This window comes from Aquarana catesbeiana, linkage group LG03 (assembly GCF_042186555.1).
Source record: "Aquarana catesbeiana isolate 2022-GZ linkage group LG03, ASM4218655v1, whole genome shotgun sequence".
In the NCBI taxonomy this organism is placed as follows: domain Eukaryota; kingdom Metazoa; phylum Chordata; class Amphibia; order Anura; family Ranidae; genus Aquarana; species Aquarana catesbeiana.
In genome coordinates, this window is record NC_133326.1 from 703469650 (window position 1) to 703493873 (window position 24224).

Below are 24224 nucleotides of genomic sequence, written 5' to 3' on the forward strand. Positions count from 1 at the left end.
GACAGGCACGAATTGGAGCCTCATGGACACTGAGTTGTTCTGCTGTCACTTTGCCGGCTTGCACTCACCACTGTACGCTATCTGCCAGTCCTCCATCCACACCGCCAACTGGTGCGCCAATGTGGCAGTCAGTCGCCCCTTCAAGTTTCCCTCCACCCCCAGTGCAGTTCAAGGCCCATCGGCCCCCGTACAGACGCCTCAGGTGCACAAGTTCGGACGCCCTGTTCGGACCGTAGGAGGAGCAGCTATCTGCAATAATTTTAACTATGGCTCGTGCAGTTTCAGCCAATGCTGCCTGCTCCACATCTGCACCCCTATGCCATAGGGCACATCCGAGGAATTTATGCAAGGTCAAGCAACAAAAGAAATCATGACTAGGCCGAGTTAATGTCCTGTGGCTGGGGCTCTATCTCACTTCACACCCCACTCCCTCCCTGGCCACCTTCCTTATCCAGGCATTCATAGCATTCTCTGCCCCCTTCAACCTAGGAATGCAGGAACCTCCGCTCAGCGGCCACTGACGAGCAGGCCATAGACCAGCTCTTATAGACCGAACTGGAGCGAGACTTCATCATAGGTCCCTTCACTCAGCCCCCTTTCAACACTTAGAGAGTTAGCCCTATTGGGCTTGTCAAGGGCAAGTTATTGATTAAAGTGCATTTGGTATACAGCCTGTCTGCACCTCCTTCCCACATTCCCAGCCTGAATTCCCTAATCCCCTCCGAGGAGTTCTCCCTGAAATACGCCTCCATAGACATGGCAATTCAGGCCATTATTTAAGCGGGCACAGGCGCCTGGCTCTCCAAGGCTGACATTTCAGACGCTTTCAAGCTCCTACCAATCCACCCGTTCCTCTGGTGCTGGCACGGCATTAAGTGGAAAGGGGCGTACTACTTCGCTACCAAACTGACTTTTGGCTCGAAGAGTAGCCCCTGGCTATTCGACATTTTCGTGCAGTCCCTCACCTGGATACTGCTTCATAAAGCTCAATGTCAAGAAGTCATCCATTACCTTGATGACTTTTTGTTAATCGAACAGCCCAGCGCGCCCCCAGGAGACCTCGACAAACTGAGAGTCGTCTTCGGAAATCTCAATGTCCCCATTGCTGAACACAAGGTTGACGGACCAGCACAGTCCATCACCTTCCTTGGAGTCAACCTAGACACTTGCTACATGCAGGCCAGCCTCCCCCTTGACAAGCTGATCCGCATCAGGTCAGTCCTCCGAGATTTCACCCATACTAGGGGGTGTACCAAGATGCAGCTCCAATCTCTGCTCGGAACGCTCAATTTTGCTATGCGGATCATCCACCTGGGTCGGTCCTTTGTGTCACGTCTCCTGGTCTTTCTCTCATGTGCACAGGACCCCGATCAGATCCTCAACTTGCAGTAGTAGACCTATCAATGTGGGATGAGTTCCTCTCCACCTGGAATGGTATATCTATGTTTATACCTTCAATATCGCCCCTATCACTGCAGGTAGTGACAGATGCCGCAGCCTCCACAGGCTTCGCTGCAATTTTTGGCCGCCATTGGTTTACAGGACCCTGGCCTTCAGAGATACTGTTAATTCCTGGCTTTACCCGGACTTCCTCCCTTTTGGAGCTTTACCTGATCGTGGCAGCCGCCCAGCTCTGGGGTCATATCTGGACAGGACAAACTGTGGCCTTCACCACTGACAACCAGGCCACAGCCGATATTATTAATAAAGGCAGGTCCAAGTCGCTCTCGGTTACATCCTTCCTATTCAGGCTGGTACAACTATCTCTACAGCATCAGTTTAATGTCCACTGTACATTCATTCCGGGCAATACAACCTCGCAACAGATGGACTGTCACGCTTTAACTACACCTCCTTTTTCCAGCAGCTTCCAGGAGCCGATCCAGTATCAGCCCCTATCCCTGCCTGGTCTCAGCTGACCCTGGACTAGAACGACATCTGCACGGAGCGACCCAGCTCATCAATCAGTCACTATCCCACAACACGCTTAAAGCTTACCATACAGCTTGGAACATATTCAACAAATTCCTTGTATCCTGCTCCGCAGGAACAACAACAGACGCCAAGCACATACTGGCTTTTATCTCATATTGCCATACTCAGTTGGCCCCATCCCATAATACTATCCGGCTATACTTAGCTGGCGTCCAACACTTTCTGGCTCTACGAGACCCCGCAAAACCATCCTTGTTCGCATCCCATGCGATCCGAGCCATCCTATGTGGCATCCAGAAACGACAACCGATAATCAATAGCAAACGTCTGCCTATAACAAGCACCATTTTCAGGGATATGTCTACCATCCTGGCTAGTTCTCCATTTGGTCTTCTCCCCAGCCTGGTCATACAAGCGGCCATCTACCTGGCCTGCTACGGGTTCTTGTGGCCTAGCGAGTTAATCTGCAGCAACCCCATCGGCCAAGTTCTACGTAGACGTCACTTGGTTCGCTAACAAGACCATTTCGTCCTCCACCTTGCAGTTTCTAAAACCCAGCAAGCAGGCCCCGGGGTAGACATCCACCTCTATAAAAACAACAATATCTGGTGCCCAGTTACCATACTCGGTCGCCTACTGTCACTCCTGCCCTAACAGTCGAACTCTAGTCCCCTTCTACCTTTTCCGGTCAAACCCTTGAGTGCCTGCCAGTTTGTGAAACAAGTAAGGATTCTTCTTTGCAACCTACACCTCAACCCCAGCCAGTACTCCGCTCACTCCTTTCACATTGGAGCAGCCTCGGCTGCATCCCGCCATGGGGTCCCAGAGCACGTCATTAAGAGACTAGGCCAGTGGAAGTCTGCCTGCTTCGCCTGATACATCCCCAATCCTCAGGTGGAGATGGCAAAGGCATTCACCAAACTTGCTCAATAAATAAGCTGAAGCTAATAAAGAACTACACCCCTACCTGAATGTTTTTGCCCCCTTATTTTGGTATACCGTCCATCAGACCAGGGCACACTTCAGGTCCATTTCATGTTGAAAGTCTTACCTTAAGTCAAAATGTTGTCCATACCCGTATCTGCCATAGAGCTTCAATCATAAGTAAGAAGGCCAGTATGGTGGCCTGAATTTATGGGAGGAGCCCGGGGGGTATTTAACCAGCCCACTCGCCTGGGGTCTTTGTTGGTTTCCTGTGCACTATACCCACCCTCCCAACCCCTTTTCAGGGCATTTCTCAAATTCATTTATCTTCACAAATATTCATTTCTAACCTTGGGTATGCCCCCTTATTTTGGTATACCGTCCATCAGACCAGGGCACACTTCAGGTTTATTTCATGTTGTAAGTCTTACGTTAAGTCTAAATGTTGTCCATACCCGTATCGGCCATAGGGCCTCAACCATAAATATATATATATATATATATATATATATATATATATATATATATATATATATATATAGGAAAATGGTGAAAGAAACTGCGCTAAAAACCCAATGTAAATAGAATACTGTGAAAAGCAGCAATCCTCACAAAAACATCAATTGTAAACAAGCATAAGAAAAATAAGAGGTTGCGCTAATGCTAATAAAACATAGTGAATAATTTACAATGAAGAAAAATTCATATGGTGATCATAAATAAATCAATGTGCAGAACTTAGTGATAAAAAAGAAAAGTCCATAAAATGAAACATCAATTAAGTGTTATAAAAAATCCATAAAGTAAAACATCAGTAAAGTGTTATGAAATGTCCAAATCACCAACAATAGGTAAAAAAAATCCAAGTGATAAAAAATGGAGATCTGTGACAGCAGGGAAGGGTCCACCACCAGATATGGAAGGGGTTGCTCCTTACCAGAAGGCCATGACCCCCCACTACAGAGGATCACAGCAAACAGAGATCTTTAAAGCCAAAATGGGAATTATCAGCAGTGTCCACCAGAGGTCATCTCCTCAGCAGCCACTCCAACGACCCGGGGCATAGATACCATAAAATAAAAGGGACTCACATAGTGTAAAACCACTTACATTTAATAAAATAGATTAAAATACAGATGTACACTTACAGAGTGTCAATGGATAAACAGCCTTAAGTCCGGCTCCGTGGCCACCGGAGCTCGGACAAACCCGTCCTACTGGGAAGCAACTCGCTTGGGGGTGACGTCAGCGCGTCGTCTGGCTCCGCCCTACGCGTTTCGTGACATCATCACGTCTTCCAGGGGCACAGGCGGCGCGCTGCGTCACCCGCCTTAAGTAATGCCAGATGGGACCAAGCCTCGCTTTGGATCGCTATACACGATGGACCGCACGGACCGCCGCGCACACTTCCGGTATCCAAGTGCGCTCCACAGTGCAAGCGACCAACGGAGACCACACAGCCCAGACACCACATTCAAATCGATGCATGTCTATAAAATATTGTACATTAAACAACTGCCCAACATGGTGCCTAGTGCAGGATGAATCCCATATCCAATATATATACACATATATGCACAATTCAACACAAAGAGGACAGAACATACTAAAATAAAAAAATATAAAAATAAGAATAAAAAATCCCTCCAATTCATACTGCCATAGACTCTCCAATCAACAACAAACGATCTGGGTTGAATAGATTGGGCCAATCAACAACAAACGATCTGGGTTGAATAGGTTGGGCCAATCGGGATCATGGACCAACCGAGTCTCAATAAAGTTAGAGGGGGGCTAGTAAGGGGCCAATAAAGGCCTCTAAAAGAGGGGTTGGTATGGGGCCAATAAAGGCCTCCAACCTAATCCCATCTTCTGCGAACGACAGCGCCAGAAGGCGTATGTGGTTCTCCCTAGTGATCAGAGGAAGAAGTGAACTTTAACCAATATAAAAACAAAAAATAGCACAACATGAGTTACAAAATAAAACTCATTTACTCCAGGTGGTTAGATAGGAACTAGAGCGGAGGGGGTCCTCAAAAAAACCAATATACCAAAGAGGTATATATAAAAATATGTCAATTTGAAATTAAAAAATAAAGTGAGGTAAAAAATAAAAAAAATACTTCCTTGCACATCATATAATGTTTATGGGCTGAAGGTTATTCCTAATTTTGTTTATGTATATTTTTTTTTTTTTATTTTTCATTTTTATTTTTTACCTCACTTTATTTTTTAATTTCAAATTGACATATTTTTATATATACCTCTTTGGGAGTATATGATATCCACCTGGTAGTGGTTTACACCAGTGGGATATATTTTGATATTCCCATTTAGAATATGGATTTTGTTGTATTTTCTGACATATCCACTAGATAGTGCTATACATTAAGTGAAGTTGGTTGGTGACTACAACCATCACAATACTCCACTTCCGGCTCAACCACTCCGGTGTTTAAGGTAGAGAGGAACAATTTTGGAATCACTAGATTGTGTTAGAGCCACCGGATATTGTTTTTTTTGAGGACCCCCTCCGCTCTAGTTCCTATCTAACCACCTGGAGTAAATGAGTTTTATTTTGTAACTCATGTTGTGCTATTTTTTGTTTTTATATTGGTTAAAGTTCACTTCTTCCTCTGATCACTAGGGAGAACCACATACGCCTTCTGGCGCTGTCGTTCGCAGAAGATGGGATTAGGTTGGAGGCCTTTATTGGCCCCATACCAACCCCTCTTTTAGAGGCCTTTATTGGCCCCTTACTAGCCCCCCTCTAACTTTATTGAGACTCGGTTGGTCCATGATCCCGATTGGCCCAACCTATTCAACCCAGATCGTTTGTTGTTGATTGGCCCAATCTATTCAACCCAGATCGTTTGTTGTTGATTGGAGAGTCTATGGCGGTATGAATTGGAGGGATTTTTTATTCTTATTTTTATATTTTTTTATTTTAGTATGTTCTGTCCTCTTTGTGTTGAATTGTGCATATATGTGTATATATATTGGATATGGGATTCATCCTGCACTAGGCACCATGTTGGGCAGTTGTTTAATGTACAATATTTTATAGACATGCATCGATTTGAATGTGGTGTCTGGGCTGTGTGGTCTCCGTTGGTCGCTTGCACTGTGGAGCGCACTTGGATACCGGAAGTGTGCGCGGCGGTCCGTGCGGTCCATCGTGTATAGCGATCCAAAGCGAGGCTTGGTCCCATCTGGCATTACTTAAGGCGGGTGACGCAGCGCGCTGCCTGTGCCCCTGGAAGACGTGATGATGTCACGAAACGCGTAGGGCGGAGCCAGACGACGCGCTGACGTCACCCCCAAGCGAGTTGCTTCCCAGTAGGACGGGTTTGTCCGAGCTCCGGTGGCCACGGAGCCGGACTTAAGGCTGTTTATCCATTGACACTCTGTAAGTGTACATCTGTATTTTAATCTATTTTATTAAATGTAAGTGGTTTTACACTATGTGAGTCCCTTTTATTTTATGGTATCTATGCCCCGGGTCGTTGGAGTGGCTGCTGAGGAGATGACCTCTGGTGGACACTGCTGATAATTCCCATTTTGGCTTTAAAGATCTCTGTTTGCTGTGATCCTCTGTAGTGGGGGGTCATGGCCTTCTGGTAAGGAGCAACCCCTTCCATATCTGGTGGTGGACCCTTCCCTGCTGTCACAGATCTCCATTTTTTATCACTTGGATTTTTTTTACCTATTGTTGGTGATTTGGACGTTTCATAACACTTTACTGATGTTTTACTTTATGGATTTTTTATAACACTTAATTGATGTTTCATTTTATGGAGTTTTCTTTTTTATCACTAAGTTCTGCACATTGATTTATTTATGATCACCATATGAATTTTTCTTCATTGTAAATTATTCACTATGTTTTATTAGCATTAGCGCAACCTCTTATTTTTCTTATGCTTGTTTACAATTGATGTTTTTGTGAGGATTGCTGCTTTTCACAGTATTCTATTTACATTGGGTTTTTAGCGCAGTTTCTTTCACCATTTTCCTATATTTACCTGTAAACATCCTAGTAACTGCTGCTCTTAACCTTTTAGACTTTAGTAGTTTAAACACATGGATATTTTTGAGTTTAGGGCGCAGAGGGTGGTTGACACCACCGGGGTTTTTGACTCTAACCCCTCTTCTGTCGACTCAGGAATAAGTGGTCTTTTTGTTCGTTTAAAGAATTTGACCATATCTGAATTACACACACAATGGGACATAGCCTATCTTGAGACTTACATCAGGGAGGCTATGGTTCCCAGGAGTCTGAGGTGGGAAATACCCCCTCAAAAAGGAGACGTTGATCTAGAGGGGTGGTTTAAATACTTCAATGACTCCGGACTTGGCCTCCTGCGTTTCCTCGTCCAGAGGAAGACTGATAAACTAGCCCGTCTGGACGATGAGATCAAGATGGTCAAGGAGAAATTGACACCTTCTACCTCTAGTGATGAGTATAGGGATTGCTCTAAAACCCTTCTCAAAACATTAGAGAAGGAAGAAAGAGACCAAAAGGTCAAAAAAAAGAAAAAATACCTAAGGGACAAGGAAGACTACCGGGCGGGTCTAGTCTTTGTCTGGCAGAAAAAACTTGCCTCAGAACAGGCAGAGGATACAACTATGGACACTCAACCGGTGAATGGGGGGGTTTGATACCCATACCGAAACCTACCCCTGTCCACAGAGAAAGGGGGTATCAACACTCCCCGGTGAGGAATACTTCCAATAGGAGTAAAGATAAGAGGAATAATAGAACTAAGGGCAAATTCCCGGTACCTACACCTATGTATCCTCACTCAGGTTTAACCCCCAACACACACAGTAATCATTATGATTATAGCTACTCCAACCAATTTAATCGTCAGAGGGTCAATTCACCACGCCCTTGGGGTACCCCAAGGGGTGGACCAAGACCAGGTGCTTTTCAGCGTCAACCTGGTCCCGACTACAACAACTACACTCATTATCCGATTCAAGATAGGGATTTTGGGTCCAATATCCCTATTCGAAACCGCTTTTTCCCCCTTTCTGACGCTGAGGCTCCAGGCTTTTATGACCAGCAGTCCCAGGGATACACCTACAATGAGGCTGAGAGAAACGGGGGGCCTCACTACCCCGCTAGGCATGTAGGTGACTATGATCAACCAAGACCGAACCCCGTCCCCAGACCACAAGGGGCACGGGATAATTCGGATTTGGGTTTTTCCAGGACCAATCAAGGCCAAAAAAGGCCAGGAGAACGAAAAGAGGAGTCAGAGGGGGGAGGCGGACCCAACAAACCAAAAAGAAGGCGCCCCTAGGAACCGGAGTGTTTAACTTGAGCAAACAGACATTGACTGATTCTGAGTTACAACTATTAGATAAAGGTTTGAAATTTGCTCTGCCTAGAAATCTGAGCAAGTTCCAAACTTATATGGATATACATAAATATATACGAAAAATCAATATTAAGAGGTATATATTAAATAACCCCATTGCGAGCAATACGAGTGGTTCAGGCTCAGGTTTTAGGCACTCAGGCCTTGCTAATGCCTCACTCTTCAACCCTCCAGGTTCGATTGCCCCAGCTGTTAAAACCTTTAAGGAGGTGGTTTTGAGGGATTTGGAACGCATTAGAGTTAAAAAAACAAAAATGAGTGCGACTCTGGAAGCAGGTCTAGACTCTCTGTGTAACAATAAATCATTGGTTATCCGCCCAGCGGATAAGGGTGGGGGAATAGTCATCCTTGACCAAAGTGATTACCTTGAGGAGATGCATCGCATCGTAGATGACCCGGACACGTATACCCCCCTTGCTAGGGATCCTGGGGCTAAGTATAAGAAAGAACTGGAGGTAATAGTGGACAGGGGTTTTCACCAGGGTATCCTGGATAAGAGAGAGAAACTCTTTCTAATACCGAGGGCCCCTCGTACCCCAGTAATATATTATCTCCCCAAGGTTCATAAAAGTCTTACTTGCCCCCCGGGACGACCGATTGTCAGTGGTATTGATTCGGTAACGTCCCGGGTGGGCAAGTATATAGACCACTTCCTACAGCCCCTCGTTCAAAAGGTTCCTTCCTTTATCAAGGATACCACACAGGTTATAAATATGCTGTCCCATGTTGTGTGGAAACCAGGTATAAGGCTAGTCACTGCCGATGTGACTTCACTTTATACCATCATACCCCATGAGTTGGGGTTTGAGGCAGTAGAGATGTACTTAACTCGAGACTCTGATCTCGTCCCGCCTCAAAGGAATTTTATCATGGAGTTACTCTATTATGCGGCGAGCCATAACTATTTTTGGTTCAATCACCAATTTTTTCGCCAGGATAGGGGAGTGGCTATGGGGGCTAAGTATGCCCCCAGCCTGGCCAATCTCTTTATGGCCAAGTGGGAGGAGGACGTCGTCAAGGCCTGGACTAGACCACAGGTGGTCCTGTGGGCCAGGTATATTGACGACGTCCTCCTCCTATGGGATGGCAGTGAGATTGAGCTTGAGAATTTTATGACCTTTTTGAACGATAACGATAGGGGCATTAGGCTGAACTTTGAGATGAGCACGGAGGAAATTAGCTTCCTTGATCTTAGGGTTAAGGTTCAGGGTGACAAACTGGTGACGTCTACTCATTTTAAGGCTACGGACAGAAATTCCTTTATTCCCCTTGACAGTTGTCACCACGAGTCTTGGCTGAAGGCGGTCCCAATGGGGCAATATACACGCCTCCGGCGTAATTGCACCGAAATCGAGACCTTCGACAATCAAGCAGCTTCCCTAACCAAGAGGTTTGTTGAGAAGGGCTACGATCAGGCTGTATTATTAAGATCGCTGGCACAAGTTAGGGACAAAGATAGATCCCTGCTACTAAATACAAGCCAACAACGTGGCAACGAGGGGGACTTTAGTTTACCTTTTATCACCACTTTCTCCACCCAACATCGCCAGATCAAGGACCTAATAAAGAGACACTGGCACATTTTAACCACAGACCCAGTTTTGAGTACGGTTTTACCTAGTAACCCTCGTATTATATTCAGGGGTGCATCCACGTTGGGCAACAAAATTGCCCCAACGGTGCAGGATCCACCCATTACTGACAGGTCCTTTTTCCATGACCTCACAGGGTACTATAAATGCAGGAATTGCCAAGTCTGTTCCCTTAACAGTGATAGAGGTAGAAAAATAAGTCAATTCACGTCTACCAGTACCTCACGGGCCTATCAGGTTAAACCCTTCATAACCTGCACGTCCGAGGGGGTCATTTACCTTATTCAATGCCCCTGCAGATTGCAATATGTGGGCAGGACTAAGAGGGCCCTCAAAGTGAGATTGTCCGAGCATATTGGTAATATCCGCAGGGGTTTTGATAAGCACCCTGTGTCGAGACATTTCGACGAGGTGCATGGCAGGGACCCCTCCAATACTCTGTACGTTGGGATTGATAAGTACAGACCACATTGGAGGGGGAGTTCTCTCGTAAGGGAAATTTCCAAAAGTGAAATGTCTTGGATTTACCGACTTCGAACTTATACCCCTTTTGGGTTAAACGTTGATACTGACGTCAATGCATTTATTAATAACTCTTAACGCACGTTGACGTCAGTGCCTGTGGGGTCATATTGTAGATCATATATATGCATAATTTTCTGCCTTATCTTATGGTGTGTTACTTCCTTGCACATCATATAATGTTTATGGGCTGAAGGTTATTCCTAATTTTGTTTATGTATATATATTTTTTTTTTTTTTCATTTTTATTTTTTACCTCACTTTATTTTTTAATTTCAAATTGACATATTTTTATATATACCTCTTTGGGAGTATATGATATCCACCTGGTAGTGGTTTACACCAGTGGGATATATTTTGATATTCCCATTTAGAATATGGATTTTGTTGTATTTTCTGACATATCCACTAGATGGTGCTATACATTAAGTGAAGTTGGTTGGTGACTACAACCATCACAATACTCCACTTCCGGCTCAACCACTCCGGTGTTTAAGGTAGAGAGGAACAATTTTGGAATCACTAGATTGTGTTAGAGCCACCGGATATTGTTTTTTTTGAGGACCCCCTCCGCTCTAGTTCCTATCTAACCACCTGGAGTAAATGAGTTTTATTTTGTAACTCATGTTGTGCTATTTTTTGTTTTTATATTGGTTAAAGTTCACTTCTTCCTCTGATCACTAGGGAGAACCACATACGCCTTCTGGCGCTGTCGTTCGCAGAAGATAGGATTAGGTTGGAGGCTTTTATTGGCCCCATACCAACCCCTCTTTTAGAGGCCTTTATTGGCCCCTTACTAGCCCCCCTCTAACTTTATTGAGACTCGGTTGGTCCATGATCCCGATTGGCCCAACCTATTCAACCCAGATTGTTTGTTGTTGATTGGCCCAATCTATTCAACCCAGATCGTTTGTTGTTGATTGGAGAGTCTATGGCGGTATGAATTGGAGGGATTTTTTATTCTTATTTTTATATTTTTTTATTTTAGTATGTTCTGTCCTCTTTGTGTTGAATTGTGCATATATGTGTATATATATTGGATATGGGATTCATCCTGCACTAGGCACCATGTTGGGCAGTTGTTTAATGTACAATATTTTATAGACATGCATCGATTTGAATGTGGTGTCTGGGCTGTGTAGTCTCCGTTGGTCGCTTGCACTGTGGAGCGCACTTGGATACCGGAAGTGTGCGCGGCGGTCCGTGCGGTCCATCGTGTATAGCGATCCAAAGCGAGGCTTGGTCCCATCTGGCATTACTTAAGGCGGGTGACGCAGCGCGCTGCCTGTGCCCCTGGAAGACGTGATGATGTCACGAAATGCATAGGGCGGAGCCAGACGACGCGCTGACTTCACCCCCAAGCGAGTTGCTTCCCAGTAGGACGGGTTTGTCCGAGCTCCGGTGGCCACGGAGCCGGACTTAAGGCTGTTTATCCATTGACACTCTGTAAGTGTACATCTGTATTTTAATCTATTTTATTAAATGTAAGTGGTTTTACACTATGTGAGTCCCTTTTATTTTATGGTATCTATGCCCCGGGTCGTTGGAGTGGCTGCTGAGGAGATGACCTCTGGTGGACACTGCTGATAATTCCCATTTTGGCTTTAAAGATCTCTGTTTGCTGTGATCCTCTGTAGTGGGGGGTCATGGCCTTCTGGTAAGGAGCAACCCCTTCCATATCTGGTGGTGGACCCTTCCCTGCTGTCACAGATCTCCATTTTTTATCACTTGGATTTTTTTTACCTATTGTTGGTGATTTGGACGTTTCATAACACTTTACTGATGTTTTACTTTATGGATTTTTTATAACACTTAATTGATGTTTCATTTTATGGACTTTTCTTTTTTATCACTAAGTTCTGCACATTGATTTATTTATGATCACCATATGAATTTTTCTTCATTGTAAATTATTCACTATGTTTTATTAGCATTAGCGCAACCTCTTATTTTTCATATATATATATATATATATATATATATATATATATATATATATATATATATATATATATATATATATATATATATATTCTGCATTCAGTGTAACGTATATATAGTGCATTCAGCGGTGTACAGTATATAATACACTTCAGGTGGTGTATCAATCTATATATATATATATATATATATATATATATATATATATATATATATATATAGTGCATGTAGTGCTGCGAGTGCATGTAGTTCTGCGAGTGGTCTGCGAGTGCACGTAGGCCTGCGAGTGCATGTAGTTCTGTGAGTGGTCTGCGAGTGCACCTAGTTCTGTGAGTGCATGTAGTTCTGCGAGTGCTTGTTGTTCTGTGAGTGGTCTGCGAGTGCACGTAGTTCTGCGAGTGGTCTGCGAGTGCACGTAGGTCTGCGAGTACCTGTGTATTGTCTTGTTGAGCATCTGTGTATTGTCTTGAGTTTTAGTGTCAGGAAGCTAGTTAGGTAATTTGGACAGCGTATAATCCCCAATCCTCATTAAATTTAATAGGTACGATGCCCGGCGGGTGTGGAGAGGTGACTCTTTGTACATCTTGTGGCATGTATGCATTCCTTGATCATCCGATTGAGGGTGAATACTGCTGTGCAAAATGTAAGAGCCTTGTTTCCCTGGAAGCCCAGGTTCTGAATCTGGGGAAGTAACTGTCAGCACTGAGAAGTCCCTCCATACTAAAGGAGAGCCACGAACATACATGACAGGTGCCAGCAGGGGCCAGCACTGAGGCGGGTGGAGACAAAGAGGTGCAGGCACTAGGAAAGAGTAGATGGGTGACAGTCAGGAAGGGTAGAGGGGGGAAGTGCCAGGGAGGCAGATCCTGGGCTGGAGCATCCCAATAAGTATGCACCATTGAGTGACATTGGTGAAACCAGTCAGGGACCAGCACTGCAGGAGCTGAGGGACTCTCCTAGCTACCAGGGGAAGAACACCTCCAGTGAAAGTGGGAGGAAAGTGAAGGGAAAGGAAAGACAGATTGTGGTGGTAGGGGACTCAATTCTTTGAAGGACAGAGAGGGCAATCTGTAACAAAGACCTGAAGTGCAGAACAGTATGTTGTCTACCGGGCGCTCGGGTTCGGCACATCACGGATCTGGTGGACAGATTACTGGGAGGCGCTGGGGAAGACCCAGCTGTCATGGTGCACGTTGGCACCAATGACAAAGTAAGAGGCAGATGGCGTGTCCTAAAGAACGATTTTAGGGACTTAGGAGCTAAATTGAGGAAAAGGACCTCCAAGGTAGTATTCTTAGGAATACTACAAGTGCATCGAGCCACACCATAAAGGCAGTGGGAGATTAGGGAAGTAAACAAGTGGCTGAAGAGCTGGTGTAGTAAGGAGGGGTTTGGGTTCCTGGAGGACTGGGCTGACTTCTCAGTCGATAACCGGTACTATAGAAGGGACGGACTGCACCTAAATGAGGAGGGTGCAGATCAGCTGGAAATGAAGATGGCCAAAAAGTTAGAGGGGTTTTTAAACTAGGTGATGGAGGGGAGGGTCCAGAGGGCATTACCCAATGCATCCCATTGGGTAATAAATTTAAAGGAGCGAACAAAAGTCCTGGATGGCTTAACTCCAATGTAAAAATGTATATAAAAGCAAAGGAGAAGGCCTTCAAAAAATATAAGGTTGAGGGATCATCAACATTCAGACTTTATAAAGAATGCAACAAGAAATGTAAGGGTGCAATAGCATGGCTAAGATAGAACATGAAAGACACATAAAAAAAAAAAATCCCAAGGAATTCTTCAAGTATGTAAACAGTAAAAAAGGGAGCACAGACCATATTGACCCCATAAATAATGAGGAAGGACATCTGGTTACAAAGGATGGGGAGATGGCGAAGGTATTGAATCTATTCTTCTCCTCAGTCTTCATGAGGGAATCGGGGGGCTTCAGTAACCAAAACTGCAGTGTTTATTCTCAGGACACATCACAGGAAGCACCTCCATGGTTAACAGAGGACAGAATTAAAATTAGACTTGAGAAACTTAACATTAATAAATCACCGGGGCCAGATGGCTTGCACCCGAGGGTACATAGGGAACTCAATAAAGTAATTGCCAGACCATTGTTCCTAATTTTTACTGACAGTCTACTGACTGGAATGGTACCAGCTGATTGGAGAAAAGCCAATGTCTCACCAATTTTTAAAAAGGGCCCAAAATACATCCCTGGGAATTACAGACCAGTTAGCCTAACATAAATAGTATGGAAAATCTTGGAGGGGATGATAAGGGACTATATACAAGATTTTAGTAATGAGAATGGTATCATTAGCAGTAATCAGCATGGATTCATGAAGAATCGTTCTTGCCAAACCAATCTACTAACCTTCTATGAGGAGGTAAGTTGCCAGCTAGATAAAGGAAGGCCCATAGATGTGGTGTATCTGGATTTTGCAAAAGCATTTGATGCAGTCCCCATAAACATTTACTGTACAAAATAAGGTCCGTTGGCAAGGACCATAGTGTGAGTACATGGATTGAAAACGGGGAGTACTCGGAATGGTCAGGGGTGGGTAGTGGGGTCCCCCAGGGTTCTGTGCTGCGACCAATCCTATTTAATTTGATCATAAACGACCTGTAGGATAGGGTAAACAGTTCAATCTCTGTATTTGCAGACGATACTAAGCTAAGAAGGGCAATAACTTCTCCGGCAGTATGTGGAAACCTTGCAAAAAGATCTGAACAAATTAATGGGGTGGGCAACTACATGGCAAATGAGGTTCAATGTAGAAAAATGTCAAATAATGTATTTGGGTGGCAAAAATATGAATGCAATCTATAAACTGGGGGGAGAACTTCTGGGTGAATCGAGGATGGAAAAGGACCTGGGGGTCCTAGTAGATGACAGGCTCAGCAATGGCATTCAATGCCAAGCTGCTGCTAACAAAGCAAACAGAATATTGGCATGCATTAAAAAGGGGATAAACTTCAGAGATAAAATGATAATTCTCCCGCTCTACAAGACTCTGGTCCGGCCGCACCTAGAGTATGCTGTCCAGTTCTGGGCACCAGTCCTCAGGAAGGATGTACTGGAAATGGAGCGAGTACAAAGAAGGACAACAAAGCTAATATAGGGTCTGGAGGATATTAGTTATGAGGAAAGGTTGCGAGCACTGAACTTATTCTCTCTGGAGAAGAGATGCTTGAGAGGGGATATGATTTCAATATACAAATACCGTACTGGTGACCCCACAATAGGAATAAAACTTTTTTGCATAAGAGAGTTTAACAAGACACCTGGCTATTTATTAAAATTAGAAGAAAAGAGGTTTAACCTTAAACTACGTAGAGGGTTCTTTACTGTAAGAGCGGCAAAGATGTGGAATTCCCTTCCACAGGCGGTGGTCTCAGTGGGGGGGCATTGATAATTTCAAGAAACTATTAGATAAGCTCCTGAATGACCGCAACATACAGAGATATACAATGTAATACTGACATATAATCACACACATAGGTTGGACTTGATGAACTTGTGTCTTTTTTTCTACCTCTCCTACTATGTACAGTAAATATATATATATATATATATATATATATATATATATATATATATATTCTGCATTCGGTTTAGCCTATATATACAGTGCATTTGGTGGTGTATAGTTTCTAATACACTTCAGGTGGTGTACATAGTATATAATACAGTGCAGCCATTGTACGGTTTCTAATACAGTGCAAGCGGTGTACACAGTATCTAAAACAGTGTGTACAGTTTCTAATACACTTCTGGTGGTGTACACAGTAAATATTTTATTCTATTTTTTCATGTGATAACACTGAAGAAATGACACTTTGCTACAATGTAAAGTAGTGAGTGTACAACTTGTATAACAGTGTACATTTGCTGTCCGCACAAAATAACTTACACAGTCATTAATGTCTAAACTGCTGGCAAAAAAATGGAATACACCCCTAAGTGAAAATTTCCAAATTGGGACCAATTAGCTATTTTCCCGCCCCGGTGTCATGTGATTCGTTAGTGTTACAAGGTCTCAGATGTGATTGGGGAGCAGGTGTGTTAAATTTGTTGTTATCGCTCTCAATCTCTTACTGGTCACTGGAAGTTCAACATAGCACCTCATGGCAAAGAACTCTCTGAGGATCTGATAAAAAGAATTATTGCTCTACATAAAGATGGCCTAGGCCAGTGATGATGGTGAACCTTGGCACCCCAGATGTTTGGAACTACATTTCCCATGATGCTCAACTACACTGCAGAGTGGCTGAGCATCATGGGATATGTAGTTCCAAAACATCTGGAGTGCCAAGGTTCGCCATCACTGGCCTAGGCTATAAGAAGACTGCCAAGACCCTGAAACTGAGCTGCAGCATGGTGACCAAGACCATACAACGGTTTAACAGGACAGGTTCCACTCATAACAGGCCTTGCCATGGTCGACCAAAGAAGCTGAGTGCACGTGCTCAGCATCATATCCAGAGGTTGCCTTTGGGAAATAAACGGCCTCGCCATTGCTCATCATTGATATTTTTGGTTGAGGGCCCAAAAAACAAAAGCTGTGCAACATCGCTGTACAGAGCTTCCTGACAACTCTGGCCGGTGGTTTATGAGTGCTGAAGGGGTGGGGGGCCGGGTCAGCCTGTCAGTGCTCGGACCATATGCCACACACTGCATCAAATTGGTCTGCATGGCTGTCATCCCAGAAGGAAGCCTCTTCTAAAGATGATGCACAAGAAAGCCTGCAAACAGTTTGCTGAAGACAAGCAGACTAAGGACATGGATTACTGGAACTATGTCCTGTGGTCTGATGGGACCAAGATAAACTTATTTGGTTCAGATGGTGTCAAGCTTGTGTGGCGGCAACCAGGTAAGGAGTACAAAGACAAGTGTGTCTTGCCTACAGTCAAGCATGGTGGTGGGAGTGTCATGGTCTGGAGCTACATGAGTGCTGCCGGCACTGGGGAGCTACAGTTCATTGAGGGAACCATGAATGCCAACATGTACTGTGACATACTGAAGCAGAGCATGATCCCCTCCCTTCGGAGACTGGGCTGCAGGGCAGTATTCCAACATGATAATGACCCCAAACACACCTCTAAGATGACCACTGCCTTGCTAAAGAAGCTGAGGGTAAAGGTGATGGACTGGCCAAGCCTGTCTCCGCACCTGAATCCTATTGAGCATCTGTGAGGCATCCTCAAACGGAAGGTGGAGGAGCGCAAGGTCTCTAACATCCACCAGCTCTGTGATGTCATCATGGAGGAGTGGATGAGGACTCCAGTGGCAACTTGTGAAGCTCTGGGGAACTCCATGCCCAAGAGGGTTAAGGCAGTGCTGGAAAATAATGGTGGCCACACAAAATATGGACACTTTGGGCCCAATTTGGACATTTTCACTTACTCGCTTTTGCTGCCAGCAGTTTAGACCTTAATAGCTGTGTGGAGTTATTTTGAGGGGACAGCAAATTTGCACTGTTATACAAGCAATACAATAACTGCTTTACATTGTAGCAATGTTTAATTTCTTCAGTGTTGTCGCATGAAAAGATAGAATAAAATATTTACAAAAATGTCACTATATATATATTCTGCATTCAGTGTAGCCTATATATACAGTGCATTCGGTGGTGTACTGTTTTATATACACTTCAGGTAGTGTACACAGTATATAATACAGTGTAGTGCAGTGTTACAAAAAAAACATGTCCGGAAGGCCACCAAGGAGAGGCAGACGCTCACAGGCCACTATAAGAGGGCCAGCAGCCTCTGTATCTACAGTCAAAGGTAGTGGTTGAGGACATGGTGCATCCTCTGCAGGTGGCCATGGGGCACGCTTGTCCTTTTCTTTCTGCTGCTGGCTGTGTTATTGAGCCACAACATGCAGAAGAGTTGGTGGAGTGGATAACAAAGCCTTCCTCATCCTCCTCATCCTCTGTCACCCAGGCTCAGAGTAGTTTGTCTTCGAACGCAGCTGCCAAAGCGGCCTATTCCACCGGCTCCTTGTCCACAGTCATTCCTTCCATAGCCCCACCATCATGCACGGAGGAGTTCCCAGAATTATTCAACCGCAGTGTTGGTTACATGCTGCTGGAGGATGCGCAGAGATTTGAAGGCTCCAATGTTGGTTCCAAGGTTGAGCAAGAGAGTAACATGAGCTTAGAGAGAGGGGGTGCCATGTTGGCAAACATTGTCTCACTTTCAAGCCATACCTATACCAGAACTTTAAAAGATTATACCTTTAAACAGGGAAAAGACATAGTCATATCTCTCTGCCACTATGCACCTACACTGAGGAAGATACACCAGCCCCTGAATTCATTATGCCAGGGGTTATATAAGGGGAAGATAGCATTGATCCCCCTCCATAACGATGCATGGCCCATGGCGCACTGATGTCAGAGACCCGCGGTGCAAGAGGGCGCACCATCACACATGTATGCGCACTAGTGGCAGGCACCATGAGTGGAATAACCACCCCCTACTTATCAGTACACGATACACATCATCATGCTGCCCATAGCGTTCCACGTCAGAACCCGGCAGAATGGGAGGACGCGTCACCACTCTTTTGCGGCAATAATGCCACTAATGTGCAGTGATGACGGGGCCAAAAGTGTAACATCTCCTTTTGTCATCAGGATGTTTCCACTGTGGAGCAAGGGGGTAAACAGTAACTTGCACACATCAAATTTCCGGCAGCAATCCCAGATGGGGAAGACAGAAATACTGCCTCGCCCCACCATGAGCCAATCTGCAAATTCAATTATTACTGCCATCTGATGGCACACACAAACAAGAAAAAAAAGGAAGAAAAAAAAAATTATAGAAATTTTTTTAAATTATTATAAAAGTCACTGCAAAATAGACTCACACATCCATTAGGGCATCTTTTTCAGGGACGTTTGACCATAGGCCCCACTCTACATATGTTGCCAAACAATAGTGCTCTCAAAGGGTATGCCCCACAAGAGAAACAAATCTGAAAATGTAACTAACTCCAGATAATAATAACAAAATATGCAAATGATCCAGAAAAAACAAAGAACATTATAGACATGAAAAAAAAAAAATTATATATATATATATATATATATATATAGCAAAATAACCATGCAAAATAATAGACCAATGCATCTATAAGAAAGGTTTGAAGCCTATATTTTCATTAATGCCATGAAACTTCGTCGCCCCAGCTGGAAAATCCATTTGATCTCAAGCTGGAGGAGGTGCTTGTCAATGTCCTCTCCCCTTGGAAACCATTCCACATGTTCAGGTTTACAATTTTGTTGAACAGAATGTTGGTAAAACATGTTAGTAGTTACAAAAGAAAAATATTTTAGTCCTAAATCACTCACAGACCCCCCCAAGGCAGCCCGATCATGTCTGACATGAAATCGCTTTCCACAAACTTGTCAGAATTTATTGACTTTCATTTACAGAGATAAGTCACCAAACTTTCATATTTGTGTGACTCCATCCATTTATTACAACTCAGCACCATTGGATCACTCTAGATGTTACTTCACTGTACATATCACATGAATTTGGACTCAAGACTATGCCAAACAAGCAAAGAAAATTCATACTGGAGGGGATACAGTACATTTTAAAACACCTTTTGTTTTTTTTTTTTTTAAAAGAAATACTTTATACAGACCAAGGGGACTGCCATGGGTACAAAATCTGCCCCAAGCTTTGCAAATCTTACAATGGGGTATTTTAAAGCTAGTTTTTTTTCACTCAAACACATCATCCAGTTCTAACATAATTTTTTAAAGAATTATATTAATGATCTCATCCTCATATGGGATGACAAGACATCTGATATTACAAAACGTGTGCATCAAAATGAGGAGGGGTAAAAACTATTGACTTCCTGGACCTAAAACTTTACATCTCAGACAACAAAATCATTATATCCAAAACATTCTTTAAAAAAGTGGATTCAAAAAGGGAATGTTGATTTTAAAAGTAAATATCATAAAAGCTGCAAAGCTGTAAACTAGGCAGATCCCCATTCTGAAAGGGGGGGGGTGGATTTTGTGTTCCAGCAAAGCAGGTAATAAAATCCATATTTTCCCTAGTAAAAGCAGCACAGTACACAAAAACACCTTTCAGGCACACAGGTAACCCTTTGATTGCCCTAGAGGTTTAACCCCTTCCCAGCCAGTGTCATTAGGAGAGCGACAGTGCATTTTTTAGCACTGAATACCGTATTAGTGTCAGTTAATATTGATTGTCGCTGCAATATCGCAGTCCTTCTTTAAGTAGCTGATTGCCGCCATTACTGGTATAAAAATATATAATTAAATAAAAAATCCATATATATATATATATATATATATATATATATATATATATATATATATATATATATTTTTTTTTTTTTTTACCAAAAATATGTAGTAGAATACATATTGGCCTAATGAAATACAAAGGGCCTTTATGAAAAACTAGATTTTTTTTTATTGGATATGTTTAATAGCAGAAAGTAAAAAAAAAAATGTTTTTAAATGGATTATTTGTTTTGAAAAATTTAACTCTTTTTTTTTTGTTGTTCATAGTGCAAAAAATAAAAAATGCAGAGGTGATAAAATACCACCAAAAGAAAGTTCTAGTTGTGGGAAAAATGACAAATTTTATTTGTATACAGAATTACATGAATGCACAATTGTCACTGAAAGTAATGCAGTGCCGTATCACAAAAAATGGCCTGGTCACAAAAAAGAGGATAAATCTTCGAGAGGCCAAATGGTTAAGAAAAATCGCATCCCCCCACTATGCGTTTGATCATCATCATTATTCTGGATGGAGGAAGCATTGTCCTCCATTGAATATAAATAGCTAATAGAGGAGGGGGTTGAGGTTACACTATATATATATATATATATATATATATATATATATATATATATATATATATATATATACACACATACACACACATGCACACATACATATACACACACACAGTATATATGTAATACATTTTGACATAATTTTTATAAGGGAGTATATTTTATTTGAACTGCAAATAACATAATGTAAGTACTAGAATAATATATCTATGTGGTTTTAACCAATAAACTTTGATACAATTTTTTTTTATACATCCTTGTTTGAGTGATACCACTAAAGTCTCACATTGTAATGCAGTATATTTGGATTATGGAATTAGGGAAGTGGTGTCCAAAAATGTTTGAACAAACAAGATATTTGGGGGGCACACCCTAAAAGATGCATTAAAGATGGTGCAGCCATAAGACTATGCAGTAGAAGAAAATATTATAGCGCACACATGCAAAAAAGACATTTACCTCTAGCAAGGCTAGTTTAAAACACCTAAACATTTAAAAAAAAAACATTATCAAAAAATATGGGTATTTGGTCACAACATATTGCTATATGGTGCTAAGCCCACTTACTGCGACAAAGTCCCCCATGATTAGTGGGTCCTACACTATCCATAGATTTGGGAGATCCTGCTTCTCTGAACCATGAGAGCAATACACTCTTCTAAATGGGAGAATCTTGAGGTCTCCACCCATGACACAAGTGGACACTAATGAGAGGTACTTAATGAGGGAGTGGGGTGCTCCTCACCCAAAAATGTTTGAGTTACATAACTATTTGTTTTTTTTTTCTACTTTGATCAGTGTTAGTTAAAAAAAAGTGTTGAAGTATACATCTTGTTCTATAATTTATCCTGTTTAAAATTTCATTATAATTGTGATTCTGGTAGAACACATTGATATTTACAAATTAAATAAGGGTTTAAAAAAATGTTGTGCTGTTTTTAAACACTACATTAAAAGAATTAACAAACAAAACAAATAAAAACAACAACAAATGAAATAGTTAAAAAATACTGTTATTCCTGGTACTTAAAAAAAAAATATTAAGAAACACATATTATGGCATTTTTAAACAGTGGTCCAGGCAGTCATTCTGATTCCTGAGCCACTGGAAATCAACAAAACTCATTTCTGAGATAGACCATATTGAGTGTATGTAAGTGAACAGGACACCTATGATCATTATCACCAAACTTGGTTCTCCTGGAAGGTCTTTAGATGTTCTTAAGAATTGAAAGATCTCCTCATATCATGTTGAAGTGGAATTGATTGCCATTCTTTATATTATATTTCCCTTTCGTCTCCGTATTTTCTTTTTTTTTGTCTTCCCTATTGCTTTTTATCTTCTCTATCTTTTCTTTTAGAAATTGTTTTACTTTTTCCATCTTTTTTTTTTTCTTTACTCTTCCTTTTTTTTCTGTCCTTTTTTTCACCTTTAACTGTCCCACATTAATTGGCCTTTATAATTTATCCATAGGTGCTCTTATGTGGGATCAGCTCTGATCTCCAACATTTACATGCAGTCATTTTGTTCTATAATGTTAGTGAAATGTTTTTGTTTTTTTTTAACTTGTTGTAATAGGGTTGTTATAGGTTGTATTTGTTATCTATTTGCTTAGTATTTTGATTCCATGCTTTATATTGTTTTTATGAAAATCGTTTATAAATTCAGATTGAAAACAGAAAAAAACACTGCGACAGATGGACTTTTAATTTAAATGGGCTACGAGGGCACTGATTAGTTTGCTCCTTCCAGCTTGCAAGCTGACAGCTCATGCAGAAATATGGGCTATTAGCTGGAGGGAGAGAGTGTAGGTGCCTGAAATGGCACTCACAATCTGCTGAATGTGGGTGCAATACTTTGCAGGCTTCTGTTAAAAAAAAAAATAATAAAAAGAATAATAATAATAAATGCACATTTTCTTGCAGAAAAGTACATTCATTATTTGTTGTAGCAAAAGGGGAACTTATTCTTTAACTGGCATCATTGCACAGTGAAGCTCATCCCTTTGATCTGCAGATGAATGAAGCCGAGTAGGGTAACAATATCACTGTATCTTTCTATCTTGTTTATAAACACTGTGTCAGAAGATCCAATTATTTGATACTTTTACAGCAGAGGCTGCAATAGACATTGTATTTACACAGCAACTCTCATCTGTCATATGGTGGGCTGGGCAGCAGGGAAGAAGGAATGCCTAATATCTGTCTTCTTTTTTTTTTGCCATGTGCCATGGTTTTGGTGTGGAAATACTAGAGCAAGGTTTTTATGACATAAATGTTTATAAAAAAAGTAGGTGAGTATTTTTTCCTCACCCATATATAGCTGGTACTTGGACTTATATTATGTGAGATTGGAACACATTGTCCACACGATGGCAGAATTCTATGAATCAGATTATTGCATTGCAAACTGTATGGTCCTTTCAAAACATTAGAATGGACCTAGCATCAGATCATTTTTTCATGTTGGGTGCATGTATGCTCGGTAGGGATGGGCTAAACGACCTACTGTTCGGTTCACACCAGAACTTTCGAACATCGCAAAAGTTTGTAACCGAAAAATGAACCCCATTGAAGTCTATGGGATCTGAACTGGAAAAATCAAAAGTGCCCATTTTGAAGGCGTATATGCAAGTAATTGGGCATACAATGGTTATGGGGGTCCGGGTACTGCCATGGGGGACATGTATCAATGAAAAAAGTTTGTAAAAAACTTAATTTTTAAATGAGCAGTGATTTACTGATGCTTAACCACTTGCTGCCCGCCCACCGTCAAAAGATGGCGTCCCAGAACGGTTGCTCTCATGCGCCCATGTTGCTAGGTCAATGGCGCGACCCCAGTCCCTGTGAAGAGCCGCAACCACAGCTCTTTAACCATGTGATCGGCTGTGTCCAATCAGAGCCGGTCACATGTAAGCATGGAGATGCCGGCAATCGGCGCTCCTCGCCTCACACTGACAGAGTGTGTGGCAAGGAGTGCCGATCAGCAGCATCTCCTCACAGGGGACATCCAGACATGTAATCAGGGCACTGATTATCAGTACCCTGATTAC